Here is a 14,990-nt window from a genome sequence, read left to right as displayed (position 1 = left end):
CACGGATCTTCATTGTAAAGGGTTTAAACACTGTTTCCCATGCTTGTTCAAGCATAAACAATTAATGAACATGCACCTGTGGAACAGTTATTACGACACTAACAGCGTACAGACGGTAGGCAATTAAGGTCACAGTTATTAAAACTTAGGACACTAAAGAGGCCTTTCTACTGATTCTGAAAAACACCAAAAGAAAGATGTCCAGGGTCCCTGCTCATCTGCATGAACGTGCCTTAGGCATGCTGCAAGGAGGCATGAGGACTGCAGATGTGGCCAGGGCAATAAATTGCAATGTCTGTACTGTGAGACACCTAAGACAGTGCTACAGGGAGACAGGAAGGACAGCTGATCGTCCTCGCAGTGGCAGACCACATGTAACAACACCTGCACAGGATCGGTACATCCGAACATCACACCTGCGGGACAGGTATTGGATGGAAACAACAACTGCCCAAGTTATACCAGGAAGGCACAATCCCTCCATCAGTGCTCAGACTGTCCACAACAGGCTGAGAGAGGCTGGACTGAGGGCTTGCAGGCCTGTTGTAAGGCAGGTCCGACATCACCGGCAACAACGTCGCCTATGGGGACAAACCCACTGTCGCTGGACCAGACAGGACTGTCAAAAAGTGCTCTTCACTGACGAGTCACGGTTTTGTCTCACCAGGGGTATTGGTCGGATTCACGTTTATTTTCCGAAGGAATGAGCATTACGCCGAGGCCTGTACTCTGGAGCGGGATCGATTTGAAGGTCGAGGGTCTGTCATGGTCTGGGGCGGTGTGTCACAGCATCATCAGACTGAGCTTGTCATTGCAGGCAATCTCAACGCTGTGTGTTACAGGGAAGACATCCTCCTCCCTCATGTGGTACCGTTCCTGCAGGCTCATCCTGACATGACACTGCCACCAGCCATACTGCTCATTCTGTGAGCGATTTCCTGCAAGACAGGAATGTCAGTGTTCTGCCATGGCCAGCGAAGAGCCTGGATCTCAATCCTATTGAGCACGTCTGGAACCTGTTGGATCGGAGGGTGAGGGCCATTACCCCCAGAAATGTCTGGGAACTTGCAGGTGCCTTGGTGGAAGAGCGGGGTAATATCTCACAGCAAGAACTGGCAAATCTGGTGCAGTCCATGAGGAGGAGATGCACCGCAGTACTTAATGCAGCTGGTGGCCACACTGTTACTTTTGATTGATCCACCCACCCCCTTTGTTCAGGGACACATTATTCCATTTATGTTAGTCACATATCTGTTGAACTTGTTCAGTTTAATGTCTCAGTTGTTGAATCTTGTTATGTTCATACAAATATTTACTCATGTTAAGTTTGCTGAAAATAAATGCAGTTGACACAGTGAGAGGACGTTTCTTTTTTTCTTAAGCAAAAAATATTCAACTTTATTTGGAATGGCAAATGAGATTCATCACTTAGCTAAATAGTTGGGAAGAGATTTTTAACTCCAAACCTCATGCAACCACAAAATGTCGGAGAAAGCATATACTGTACAGGATTTATTGATAGAAATACTCTTTCAAAATGAAGAGGCCAGAGGAAAAATCCAGCACTGCCTTAACCCTCTTGGGCATGGAGGTCACCAGAGCTTCAAAGGTTGCCACTGGAGTCCTCTTCCACTCCTTCATGACGACATCACGGAGCTGGTGGATGTTAGAGACCTTGCACTCCTCCACCTTCCGTTTGAGGATGCCCAATAGGGTTTAGGTCTGGAGACATGCTTGGCCAGTCCATCACCTTTACCCTCAGCTTCTTTAGCAAGGCAGTGGTTGTCTTGGAGGTGTGTTTGGGGTCGTTATCATGTTGGAATACTGCCCTGCGGCCCAGTCTCCGAAGGGAGGGGATCATGCTCTGCTTCAGTACGTCACAGTACATGTTGGCATTCATGGTTCCCTCAATGAACTGTAGCTCCCCAGTGCCGGCAGTACTCATGCAGCCCCAGACCATGACACTCCCACCACCATGCTTGACTGTAGGCAAGACACACTTGTCATCTGAACCAAATAAGTTTATCTTAGTCTCATCAGACCACAGGACATGGTTCCAGTAATCCATGTCCTTAGTCAGCTTGTCTTCAGCAAACTGTTTGTGGGCTTTCTTGTGCATCATCTTTAGAAGAGGCTTCCTTCTGGGACAGCCATGCAGACCAATTTGATGCAGTGTACGGCGTATGGTCTGAGCACTGACAGGCTGACCCCCCACCCCTTCAACCTCTGCAGCAATGCTGGCAGCACTCATACGTCTATTTCCCAAAGACAACCTCTGGATATGACGCGGAGCACGTGCACTCAACTTCTTTGGTCGACCATGGCGAGGCCTGTTCTGAGTGGAACTTGTCCAATTAAACCGCTGTATTGTCTTGGTCACCGTGCTGCAGCTCAGTTTCAGGGTCTTGGCAATCTTCTTATGGCCCAGGTCATCTTTATGTAGAGCAACAATTCTTGTTTTTAGATCCTCAGAGAGTTCCTTGCCATGGGGTACCATGTTGAACTTCCAGTGACCAGTCTGTATGAGGGAGTGTGAGAGCGATGACACCAAATTTAACACAGTTATTTTGAGGGGACAGCAAATTTACACTGTTATACAAGCTGTACACTCACTACTTTACATTGTAGCAAAGTGTCATTTCTTCAGTGTTGTCACATGAAAAGATTTACTCAAATATTTACAAAAATGTGAGGGGTGTACTCACTTTTGTGATATACTGTAAAAGCCCCTTAGATATTCTGTGTTTTTGACTTGCGGCCTCATTCAGCGAGGGTATTGTTTTCTTATCAAGGAAGGAGAATTCTCCACCTGGGCGGACTGTGAGAGGATCACGAACACAAACACAATGATATCCTTGGGCATGCTGTGGTCTTCAAAACCTGATGGCTAAAGTTGTCCTTCAGCTGATTTGGGACAAGATGATGAAATCTTCCATCACCTCTGGGACAATGCTGTCGTTTCTTCAGTGTGCTGAAGTGCAGTAGCATTCCAGATGACAAGTCCAAATCGAACAACTCAAGCTTCCTAGTTAAGGCCTCAAATTTCTCCACCAAGTCTATAACTGTTTCCCTCTTCCTTGTAACTGCATATTTAACCCATTGAAGCTATAGAATGTCCCTTTATTTAACTAGGGATGTCAGTTAAGAACACATTCCTATTTACAATGAGAGCCTACCAGGGAACAGTGGGTTAACTTCCTTGTTCAGGGGTAGAATGACAGTTTTTTACCTTGTCAGCTCGGGGATTCGATCCCGAAAACCTTTCGTTTACTGGCCCAACGCTCAAACCACTACCTGCCGCCCAAGCTTGCAGTTAACGATTCAATATTTCTGCGTCGGGCCTCTATATGAGGCAGGAAGGCCACTGAAAGTTCTATGCTTAGAATCAAAATTACGTCTGAGATTGCAAATCATTCAAACAGCAATATTTTCATTGCAAATAAACACACTGGTTTGGCATTGGGAAAGATGGTGAGATGAACGCATACATACATGTACATACGTACATTATTCTCTCAAACTTTGATTTTCATTATCCACATTTCTTCTTGATACCTTTTGCAAGCAACATTTTATCTAGCTATCAAGCAAATTGTTCTGAACAATTGTTGATGTTAAAAAAAAGTAGTGTAGCCTACAGTAGGCTACGTATACCTGTTTTCCCCACCAATCAATGCAGAAATAGACGATAATAATTGAATAGAGACAAAGATATTATGAGTGTAATCAGATCAAATTGTCACTGAATTTATTATGTACTAATCATGTGTTAAAACATGTCAAATTTGTAGTGTAGGCCAATTAATTGTGCTAATATTATATACTTACTATGTTCTGGCCTGCCGACTATTGTCTCAGAAAATGTTTGAGCCCGAGGCCAAACCTACAGTTGAAGTCGGAAGTTTACATAAACTTAGGTTGGAGTCATTAAAACTTGTTTCTCAACCACTCCACACATTTCTTGTTAACAAACTATAGTTTTGGCAAGTCGGTTAGGACATCTACTTTGTGCATGACACAAGTAATTTTTCCAACAATTGTTTACAGACCGATTATTTCACTGTATCACAATTCCAGTGGGTCAGAAGTTTACATACACAAAAGTTGACTGTGCCTTTAAACAGCTTGGAAAATTCCAGAAAATGCTGTCATGGCTTTAGAAGTTTCTCATAGGCTAATTGACATAAATTGAGTCAATTGGAGGTGTACCTGAGGATGTATTTCAAGGCCTAGCTTCAAACCCAGTGCCTCTTTGCTTGACATGCTGGAAAAATCCAAAGAAAAGACCTTTACCCAAGTCAAATAATTTAAAGGCAATGCTACCAAGTACTAATTGAGTGCATGTAAACTTCTGACTCACTGGGAATGTGATGAAAGACATAAAAGCTGAAATAAATCACTACTATTATCCTGAGGTTTCACATTCTTAAAATAAAGTGGTGATCCTAACTGACCTTAGACAGGAAATATTTACTAGGATTAAATGGAATTGTGAAAAACTGTATTTGGCTTAGGTGTATGTAAACTTCTGACTTCAACTGTAGTTGACGAACCCTAATATAGCTTACAGAGTATTTCCATAAGTCCACTCAAGTTTCTTCAACTGTCTTCTGATTGTGCTTAGAGCGATGTTGTGCTGTGATGCAAGCAGATTCCAGACTGCATTTGTCAATCGCTCATCATCTTCAACCATCAGTGAGTCGATGGCTTGAATAGTCTCGCTGGAAATGGAATACAATGTGCAGCATATATTAAAGACCAGCAGTCAATTTATTTAAGCATTATTTTTTAGCATTATTAGGCCTACTTTACAGTATTGTAGTCTACTGCACCTCTTCATTTTCCTGTGTTTTCGCGTTTGGCGTAACACAGGCGAATAAGCACTGTCCGTGACCATAATCCCCAATTCTAATAGTATTTTACCGACATGTTTAATTATTCAAGGTTCCTTTCTCTACTCTGTGCTGGAGTTCTTTTAAGAATACTTACTGGAACACCCAAAGTCATCCAATTGTTATAATAGGATTTGAAGCAATAGCCTACCCACGTGTGGTCAACTACTTCAGCACCGTTTCACGCTGCTCTGAGACAAGCATGGGGACTGATCTTGATAAATTAATGAGATTTTTTATTTTTGACTGAATCTCCGTTTGGGTATTGGTTAGTCTACAATTAGGGTGTGAAAATGGTCACGTTGTACAGGGCCATATTTTCCTATTGGAAACCCTGAGGGTTTAGTTTTTTGTGGAATAGAAACACCATAATATTAATTTAATTAATTAAGCTACATTTCTTAAAATCAATCCCATATACTATGTTCTTACAAAAACATTTAAAAATTGTCTAGTACAGCCAATATTACAAAAAGTCAAATGCTTCTCAAAGATGCCCTCTGGTGGTCAAACTAGCACTAACTAGCATTAATGGCAACAATGGCTGACACTTTAACGTGCCATAGAATTATGCGGCAGCCCACATGGTGTACTGCAGTATGACAACTTCTACAGAAAGAACCACTGTATATGTACATGTCTACTTCAATTACCTCATATCCCTACACAAATCAACTCATTACTGGTAGCCCGTGTATACAGCAAAGTTATTGTTTCTCATTGTGTATTTATTCCTTGTTTTTGTTTTTTTCTAACTGCATTGTTGGAAGGGCCCGTAAGTAATCATTTCAATGTTAGTCTACACCTGTTGTTTTACGAGGCATGTGACAAATAAAATGTTTTTTTTTTATCCGATTTGTATAACATCCCATGCTGTCAGTATCAATCATTGACCTCCCAGGATATCTGCTGAATACTTTCTTATTCCCCCCATCATAAAATGGATGGATATAGATGATTAACTTGTCCTACAAGGAATTTGTATGTTGATGTAGGCCTCATCGTTTGTCCTCCCAACCACTGTCCGTCTCCCCAATGAATTGGAGGTAAATACTACTTAAAAAGATCCAATGAAGGTCAAAACTGATTCAATACAATGTATCCATTATTATCTACTTAATACAATTATACATCAAGTACAGCAATAGATAATCAAGAAAAAAAACAAGAATAATTGAAGTACATTAAGTTTGGCTACCTTGTTATCAATGTTATAAAATAGTGGGTAAAGTGCAATAAATGAAAATGAGTCAACACACACAAATACACTCACAGATGCACAGACTTCACCTGACGTAAAGAATCTACAACTACAGTTGGGGGCTTTAAAAAGGTTCCTTATTGGTAATTTGCTATAGCATCCACACATCATTAAAATGTGACAGACCTCTAGCAGGATGATGACAAGTTATCTTACAATAACTTCTGTAGTGAAATATGCCCAAGACAGTGCAGTTACATCCACATTTAGGAACAATTTTTTCTGTACTGCAATACAGGTTAAGAATGCCTCCAATTGTATAACCACAACTATGTTTATTCATGTCTTTGGGAGTGAGCTTGTGTACTACACAGTGTACTTATATTGGTGTTTATGAGTTTAGCCGGTGTGTATACCGTCACGCCCTGATCTGTTTGACCTGTCCTTGTGCTTGTCTCCACCCCCCTCCAGGTGTGGCTCATCTTCCCCACTATCCCAGTGTTTTCTGTCTGTCTGTGCCAGTTTGTTTTGTTCGTTCAAACCTACCAGCGTTTTCCCTTGCTCCTGTCTTTGCTATTTTCCATGTTTTCTAGTATGCCGGTTTTTTACCTTTACTGCCTGCCCTGAGCCTGCCTGCCATCCTGTACCTTTGCCTCTACTCTGGATCTGCCTGACCTGACCCTGACTGCTGTTCCAGTGCCTTACACCCTCTCTGGATTATTGACCCCTGCCTGCCTTGGCCAGTCGTTTGCCTGCCCGTTTAAATTCTTGATGCACCCATCCCGTTACCGGGATCATTTTCGTCAACATCCGCTGAATTGCAGAGCGCCAAATTCAAATTAAATTACTACAAATATTTAATTTTCATGGAATCACAAGTGCAATATAGCAGAACACAGCTTAGCTTGTTGTTAATCCACCTGGCGTTTCAGATTTCAAAAAAGCTTTTCGGCGAAAGTATACCAAGCGTTTATGTAAGGACATCTCTCTCAGCAGACAAAACATTACAAACAGCTAGCAGCCAAGTAGATTGGTCACAAAAGTCAGAAAATCAATAAAATGAATTGCTTACCTTTGATGATCTTCGGGTGTTTGCACTCACAAGACTCCCAGTTACAAAATAAATGTTCCTTTTGTTCCATAAAGGTTATTGTTATATCCAAAATACCTCCATTTGTTTGGCACGTTATGTTCAGAAATCCACAGGCTCGAGCGGTCAAGACCGGGCAGACAAAAGTTCCAAATAGTATCCGTAAAGTCCGTAGAAACATGTCAAATGTTTTTTTATAATCAATCCTCAGGTTGTTTTTACTATTTATAATCAATAATATTTCAACCGGGACTTTAGCTTCTTCAATAGGAGAGAAAATGTCTGCTCGAAGCTGTTGCGCATGCAAAACGCTGCTGGCACCCAGCCATACAATGACGCAATGTGATCTTTCTCGCTCATTTTTCAAAATAAAAGCCTGAAACTATATCTAAAGACTGTTCACGCCATGAGGAAGCCATAGGGAAAGGAATCTGGTTGATATCCCTTTAAATGGAGCGAAGGCAGGCAATGGAACAGAGAGCTTTCAGGAAAAACAGCACTTCCGGGTTGGATTTTCCTCAGGTTTTCACCTGCAATATCAGCTCCGTTATACTCACAGACAATATTTTGACAGTTTTGGAAACTTTAGAGTGTTTTCTATCCTAATCTGACAATTATATGCATATTCTAGATTCTGGGCCTGAGAAATAGGCAGTTTCATTTGGGTACGTTTTTTATCCAAACATCAAAATACTGCCCCCTACACTCAACAGGTTAAAAAATACACTTTTGTTTCTTCAACACTGCCTGCACCTGTGTCATATCTTAAAATGTGATATATATATCCTTTATAAGGCAGTGTGTGTGTGTGTGATGACAGCTTTCCATGCTATATCAGCAGAACCTCAACATAAGCACAGGGTTATACCATGCAATCACACAGTGGGCAAACACTTCTGAGATAAGGTAGATTAGCTTTGGATGGCACCACACCCAATAGAACAAGGAACACATTTCACAAACTTCTAACACTCACATTTGTACAACCCTTTCATGGCTATGAAAACAAACATAACTTCCCTTAGCCTTTGTGGTCTAAAAAGAATGACCTCAAGGTTTACTTAAAAACATAGTATTCAACATCAAAAAGTTATGATAACACCAACGAAATCAATAGGAAAATCAATAGCAAATTATGTAGATTCCACAACTTTAACAACACTACCAGAACATTAATACAATGACACTAACTAAAAACACACACGTCACAACATTATCCATTATACTGCCATAGCATAACCCCCTCACAGTCCTTGAATAACATTTGTAATCCCATTACAACACGAGCACCATTCACGTCAATCACATCACTCTTTTCAACAGTTTCACAACCAATACAAAACTCAATATCAACATTTGATTTACCAGCATAGTTGTCATCAAAACGTAGGCTATACTTCATCACTTTCTTTTTCGCAACCTCACTCCCACAGCTGTTTTTCTTCCCTCTCCCACCTCATTCCTTTCTCCTTATTCCTCCCTCTATTCTTCGATTTCAAGCCGTAATGGATATTAAGTTTCGTAATGCTGTGTTTTGGCCCCATTTTTTTATTTTTTATTTTTTACCAAATACACAGACAATACTTCAAATTAGTCACAAGTATAAACCTCTATAATAACGGTAAGTCTGCAGGATATCTTCTTTCACTAAAAGGTATTAACTGATTGCATTGTAGGTGAAGGGCAGGAGACCAGTTAACAAAGGATTTTTAAGCCTTGAGACAATTGAGGCATGGATTGTGTATGTGTCCCAATCAGGGGGTGAATGGGCAAGTCAAAAGATTTAAGTGAACGGGGTATGGTAGGTGCCAAACGCACTGGGTTGAGTGTGTCAAAAACTGCAACACTGCTGGGTTATTCAAGCTGAACAGTTTCCCGTGTGTATGAAGAATGGTCTACATCCAGGACATCCATCCAACTTGACAACTGTGGGAAGCATTGGAGTCAACATGGGCCAGCATCCCTGTGGAACACTTTCAACATCTTGTAGAGTCCACGCCTCAACAAATTGAGGCTGTTCTGATGGCAAAGGGGGATGCAACTCAATATTTGGAAGGTGTTCCTAATGTTTTGTGCACTCAGTGTATATCTCCCAGTCTTCCTCTAACAATACTCTCCATCATATCCAATTGTCATATTCCTGCTCTCTCCCGCCCTATCCTTGTTCAAGCCCATAGAGCAAACATGGAAAACAATAGGGAGTTTGATGGGTCAGCGACTACGTCAGCATTAAACTCTGAGTCAATTAATTTTTGTCCGCACACGTTTGTGTATGTGACAGAGTGAAAAGTCTGCAAGTATACTGGACATGTCTAGGTGTACGTCAATATTTATCTGAAAGTGTATTCACACATGAGGCAACAGCCCACTACAGAAAGAAAGATGGTGTGTACAGTAATATGTCTATTAAGAATGCAGGTGCATGACACAGTGACAGGACACAAAGCTCCGAACAGTGTTCAGCAAACAAGTTTGAATAGTTTCTTTGGGCAACCAAAGCATCAAAACACAAGTAAATATAGTTGGCCACTCAAGTTGAAAGACATGTTCTTAAGTCCCTCTATTCAATAAAATGATGTCTATTCAATACATTGAGTACATTTTCAATTTTCCTTATTCCTCGTTAGTCCACTATTTACCTGGTAGTCTCTTCAAAATTACATGGTAAACTGATAAGTGCATAATATTTGTATTAACAAATCAGCTTTTGGTTTCTTGAGGATTCATTAAAACAAGCACCGTGCTCCATTTGATACCAGGTTAAATTCTGGTACAAGTACAAAAAAATATTTTTTTAAACCCACTGTTACCACATTATTTATTGGTTTGAGTACTTTTTAAACTCTAAATTACTTTATACTACTTTTATGCACTAGCCACCTACTACTACTAGCCTTGGTGCAGACCCTAACACTGCTCTAAGAAATAAAGGCACAATCTCACTGACATGGTTGCATCTGACTTCTTGAATTGACATAGCTGCCAACTACACTTGTCATCACATGCTGAAGTTTTGGCCCCTATAGACTTAGACCCAAATAGAAAGACAAAAAGGGGTATAATTAACAGTGGCCAGTAAGACAGACAACTGCACCTCTTACCTTCTCTCAGTCTGTCCTGCCAGTCTTTTCAATCTCTCTGTCCCTCAGTCTTCCTACATCATCTTTCCACCCCCCCCCCCCATCTCATGTCACTCACTCATCCCCACACCATAAACACCTGCTTCCCTCCCTCCCCCGCTCTCCCCTTTTTGTCTCCTACTCTTTCTGCCTATTCATGAGGGTGAAGCGAAAGAAGACACCAGGAGCTTCTTTTGAGAGTATCCCTGGAGGGCATTTGGTACAGAGGTAACTTAATGTCCCAGACCTGTTATGCTGTATAGCATGACAATGACCATAGGAGTTGGCAAGACAGCACAAACAGATATGCAATTAGCCAGGCTACATTTTTAGTTCTAATGCCAAGGACGATTGTGGGAAAATATCAAACCAGGGACTGAATTACAAATCGACTCGAGAGAGCTAACGGTTGACTGATATCCTTTACGCCTATGGGGGTGCTAACGTTAATATTTCAACATTCATGGTGCTTCCCTAATTTATCTTGGGAGTGCCAAAGGCACCGGCCTAATTCAATCCCTGTGTTATTCTGGAAATAAAACAAAGACAGTTGAAGTTAGGAAAATAGATTAGCCATTTTTACATTCAAAGTGTAAAAGAAATGCTACCACACAACATTGTTCTTATTCTCCTCTTCTCTTTCCTATCAAATTCCATAACTCCACCTTTCATCCACCTCTCACAGATGGACCTGCATCAGAAGTCCTAAGCACAGTACCAGACAAAAGTTTGGACACACCTACTCATTCAATGGTTTTTCTTTACAATGTTCTACATTGTAGAATAGTGAAGACATCAAAACTATGCAATAACACAAGGAATCATGTAGGAACCAAAAAGTGTTTAACAAATCAAAATATATTTTCTATTTGAGATTCTTCAAAGTAGCCACCCCTTGCCTTGATGACAGCTTCGCACATGATTGGCATTCTCTCAACCAGCTTCATGAGGTAGTCACCTGGAATGCATTTCAAGTAACAGGTGTGCCTTGTTAGGGAAACACAAGCAATGGACATTAGACAGGTGGACATCTGTCCTTTGGTCTGATGAATCCAATTTTTAGATAGTTAAACAGATGCTCCCCGCATGCGTGGTTCCCACTGTGAAGCATGGAGGAGGTGGTGTGATAGTGCTTTGCCGGTGACACTGTTGTTGATTTATTTAGAATTCAAGGAACACCTGAATTGCATGGCTACCACAGCATTCTGCCACAATACTCCATCCCATCTGGTTTGTGCCTAGTGGGACTATCAAATAAAATAAAATGTATTTATATAGCCCTTCGTACATCAGCTGATATCTCAAAGTGCTGTACAGAAACTCAGCCTAAAACCCCAAACAGCAAGCAATGCAGGTGTAGAAGCATGGTGGCTAGGAAAAACTCCCTAGAAAGGCCAAAACCTAGGAAGAAACCTAGAGAGGAACCAGGCTATGTGGGGTGGCCAGTCCTCTTCTGGCTGTGCCGGGTGGAGATTATAACAGAACATGGCCAAGATGTTCAAGTGTTCATAAATGACCAGCATGGTCAAATAATAATAATCACAGGCAGAACAGTTGAAACTGGAGCAGCAGCACGGCCAGGTGGACTGGTTGGACTATCATTTGTTTTCAACAGGACACTGACCCAACACACCTCCAGGCTGTATAAGGGCTATTTGACCAAGGAGAGTGATGGAGTGCTGTATCAGATGACCTGGCCTCCACAATCACCCAGCCTCAACACAATTGAGATGGTTTGGGATGAGTTGGACCGCAGAGTGAAGGAAAAGCTGCCAACAAGTGCTCAGCATATGTGGGAACTCCTTCAAGACTGTTGGAAAAGCATTCCTCATGAAGCTGGTTGAGAGAATGCCAAGAGCGTGCAAAGCAGTCATCAAGGCATAGGGTGGCTACTTTGAAGAATATACGAATATATTTAGATTTTTTTTTTAATGTTTTGGTTACTACATGATTCCTTGTCTTATTTCATAGTTTTGATGTCTTCACTATTATTCTACAATGTGGAAAATAGTAAAAATAAAGAAAAACCCTTCAATGAGTAGGTGTGTCCAAACTTTTGACTGGTACTGTACATCCTTAACTGAACATTGAGTGTGACCATCTACTGATTGTCCTCTATCCTCTAAAGATGGCTAAAGGGTCTTGAATTCTCTTTACCTCCATATGACTTCCATCATTCATTAGCTAATCTCCTTAGGACGGAAATAAGGACAGTCAGACACAAGGGCTGCTAATACAGTTGCTGCATATACACTACTAGGTCAAAGTCTGAGTCATGCACATTTTTCAAACCCCTTATTTATGCTCCCACAATTCTAAATCTGCAAAAGGAAGGTACTTTACAGTTCTCTGTGTGAATGGGGTATGAGTCTAAGAGCAGAGCCGAGTTGTTGCTGTGAAACTAACAGCCAGCAGCATACCACCCTGCATACCACTGTTGGCTTGCTTCTGAAGCTAAACAGGGTTGGTTCTGGTCAGTTCCTGGATGGGAGACCAGATGCTGCTGGAAATGGTATTGGAGGGCCAGTAGGAGGCACTCTTTTCTCTGGTCTAAAAAAATATCCCAATTCCCCAGGGCACCCTATACACTGTAGGGTGCTGTCTTTCGGATGGGATGTTATGGCACTTATTGTAAGAGTAGGGGTGTTTACCCCGGTGTCCTGGCTAAATTCCCAATCTGGCCCTCAAACCATCATGGTCACCTAATAATCCCCAGGTTACAATTGGCTCATTCCTCCTCTCCCCTGTAACTATTCCCCAGGTTGTTGCTGCAAATGAGAATGTGTTCTCAGTCAACTTACCTGGTAAAATAACAGATAAATAAAGTCTAGCCTCATGTATTCCTAATGCTATGTTTTACTGGTGTTCTGAACAGGTGGACAACTACTTTATGTCTCCAGCACCTATGGTTTATTGTCCCCCATGATAAAATCGGGTCAGAGACTGTGGATCTGTCTCCATTCGTCCATTATGCCCAGTTTACATCGTGACATATTTCATTACACCGTGCATCTTCTTCAAGGAGTCTTGCCCCGCTACTGAACAGACAAGTGTAGTGTTTGTAATGCAAGAGGAAAGCCTAACTCTCAGAGATCAGATTTATTTTGGGAGAATGCAAAATATGGCCTTATCATTCAAGACAGGATAAATATATTGTTTCAGGTGATAATAGAACATGTTTTGTTTAGTTACTTTTCCCCTCAACTGGTTTTTCAAACTTCACAGCAAGTGAAAATAGCTTGCACTGCAGAGTAGCTAGCTAGCTAAAATCTAGGAGGAAGATACCATAGAATTGGCTTAGCAGCCAATGTGTATTATTTAACATTACTCACTTATAGGAACGGGTAATCTTTTTAGAAGCTGCTAGCTATCCCATAAAGCCAAAACCACATATTTTCATCTTCTGCGTTCTTCAACGGCTCTGGCTGGACTGAAGACGACGCAAAGTTTGGAAAATGTAAAAGTATGTAGCATCCGTCTCGCAACAGAGTGTTGCGTTTCCACTCCATTGTGGACCTCCCCATTGAAATGCATGACATCCAGTGGAACGTAACAGAGTGCTTATGGGTAATGTGCATTCAAATTGCCATCGATAAAATACAATTGTGTTTGTTGTCCGCAACTTATGCCTGCACATACCACAAATCCCACCATGGGGCACTCTGTTCACAACTTTGACATTTAGCAAACCGCTCGCCCACACGACGCCATACACGTGGTCTGCGGTTGTGACACAGGTTGGACGTACTGACAAATTCTCTAAAAGACTATGTTGGAGGCAGCTTATGGTAGAGAACATTTAAATCTCTGGCAACAGCTCTGGTAGACATTCCTGCAGTCAGCATGCCAATTGCACACTCCCTCTGAACTTGAGACATCTGTGGCATTGTGTTGTGTGACCAAACTGCATATTTTAGAATGGCCTTTTATTGTCACCAGCACAAGTTGCACCTATGTAATGATCATGCTGTTTAATCAGCTTCTTGATATGCTACACCTATCAGGTGGTGGATTATTTTAGCAAAGGAGAAATTGTCACTAACAGGGGTATAAACAAATGTGTGAGAAATACGTGTGTATTGAACATTTCTGGGATCTTTTATTTCAGCTCATAAAACCAACACTTTACATGTTGCGTTTATATTTTTGTTCTGTATAACACGGAACCCAAACCAGCTGCACGCTGCGCCATCGTGCATGAATTTATTTTGTCCCCCCAAACCCAACGTGATCACGACACGCAGGTTAAAATATCAAAATAAACTCTGAACCAATTACAGTAATTTGGGGACAGGTTGAAAAGCATGAAACCTTTATAGCAATTTAACTAGCTTGCACTTGCTAGCTAATTTGTCCTATTTAGATAGCTTGCTGTTGCCAGCTAATTTATTCTGTGATATAAACATTGAGTTGTTATTTTACCTGAAATGCACAAGGTCCTCCACGCCGACAATTAATCCACACATAAAACGGTCAACAGAATTGTTTCTAGTCATCTCTCCTCCTAGGCTTTTTCTTCTCTTGACTTTATATTATCATAAATTAGGTGCATTACCGCCACCGATCTCGTTCGTCTTTCAGTCACCCACATGGGCATAACCAATGAGGAGATGGCACGTGGGTACCTGCTTCTATAAACCAATGAGGAAATGGGAGAGGCAGGGCTTGCAGAGCGATCTGCATCAGAA

The 14,990-nt window shown here is 41.4% G+C and overlaps 1 protein-coding gene across 6 annotated transcripts in view; it reads right to left on the bottom strand.

Annotated features, from left to right (window-relative positions):
• Positions 1–14,990, bottom strand: part of LOC115128500 (rho guanine nucleotide exchange factor 2-like) — a 102,679-nt gene that overhangs the window by 86,958 nt on the left and 731 nt on the right. The gene's annotated exons all lie outside the window — the stretch shown is intronic.

The sequence above is a fragment of the Oncorhynchus nerka genome, linkage group LG4 (genome assembly GCF_034236695.1).
Source record: "Oncorhynchus nerka isolate Pitt River linkage group LG4, Oner_Uvic_2.0, whole genome shotgun sequence".
Lineage (NCBI taxonomy): Eukaryota > Metazoa > Chordata > Actinopteri > Salmoniformes > Salmonidae > Oncorhynchus > Oncorhynchus nerka.
This window is presented reverse-complemented; position numbering and strand designations above follow the sequence as displayed.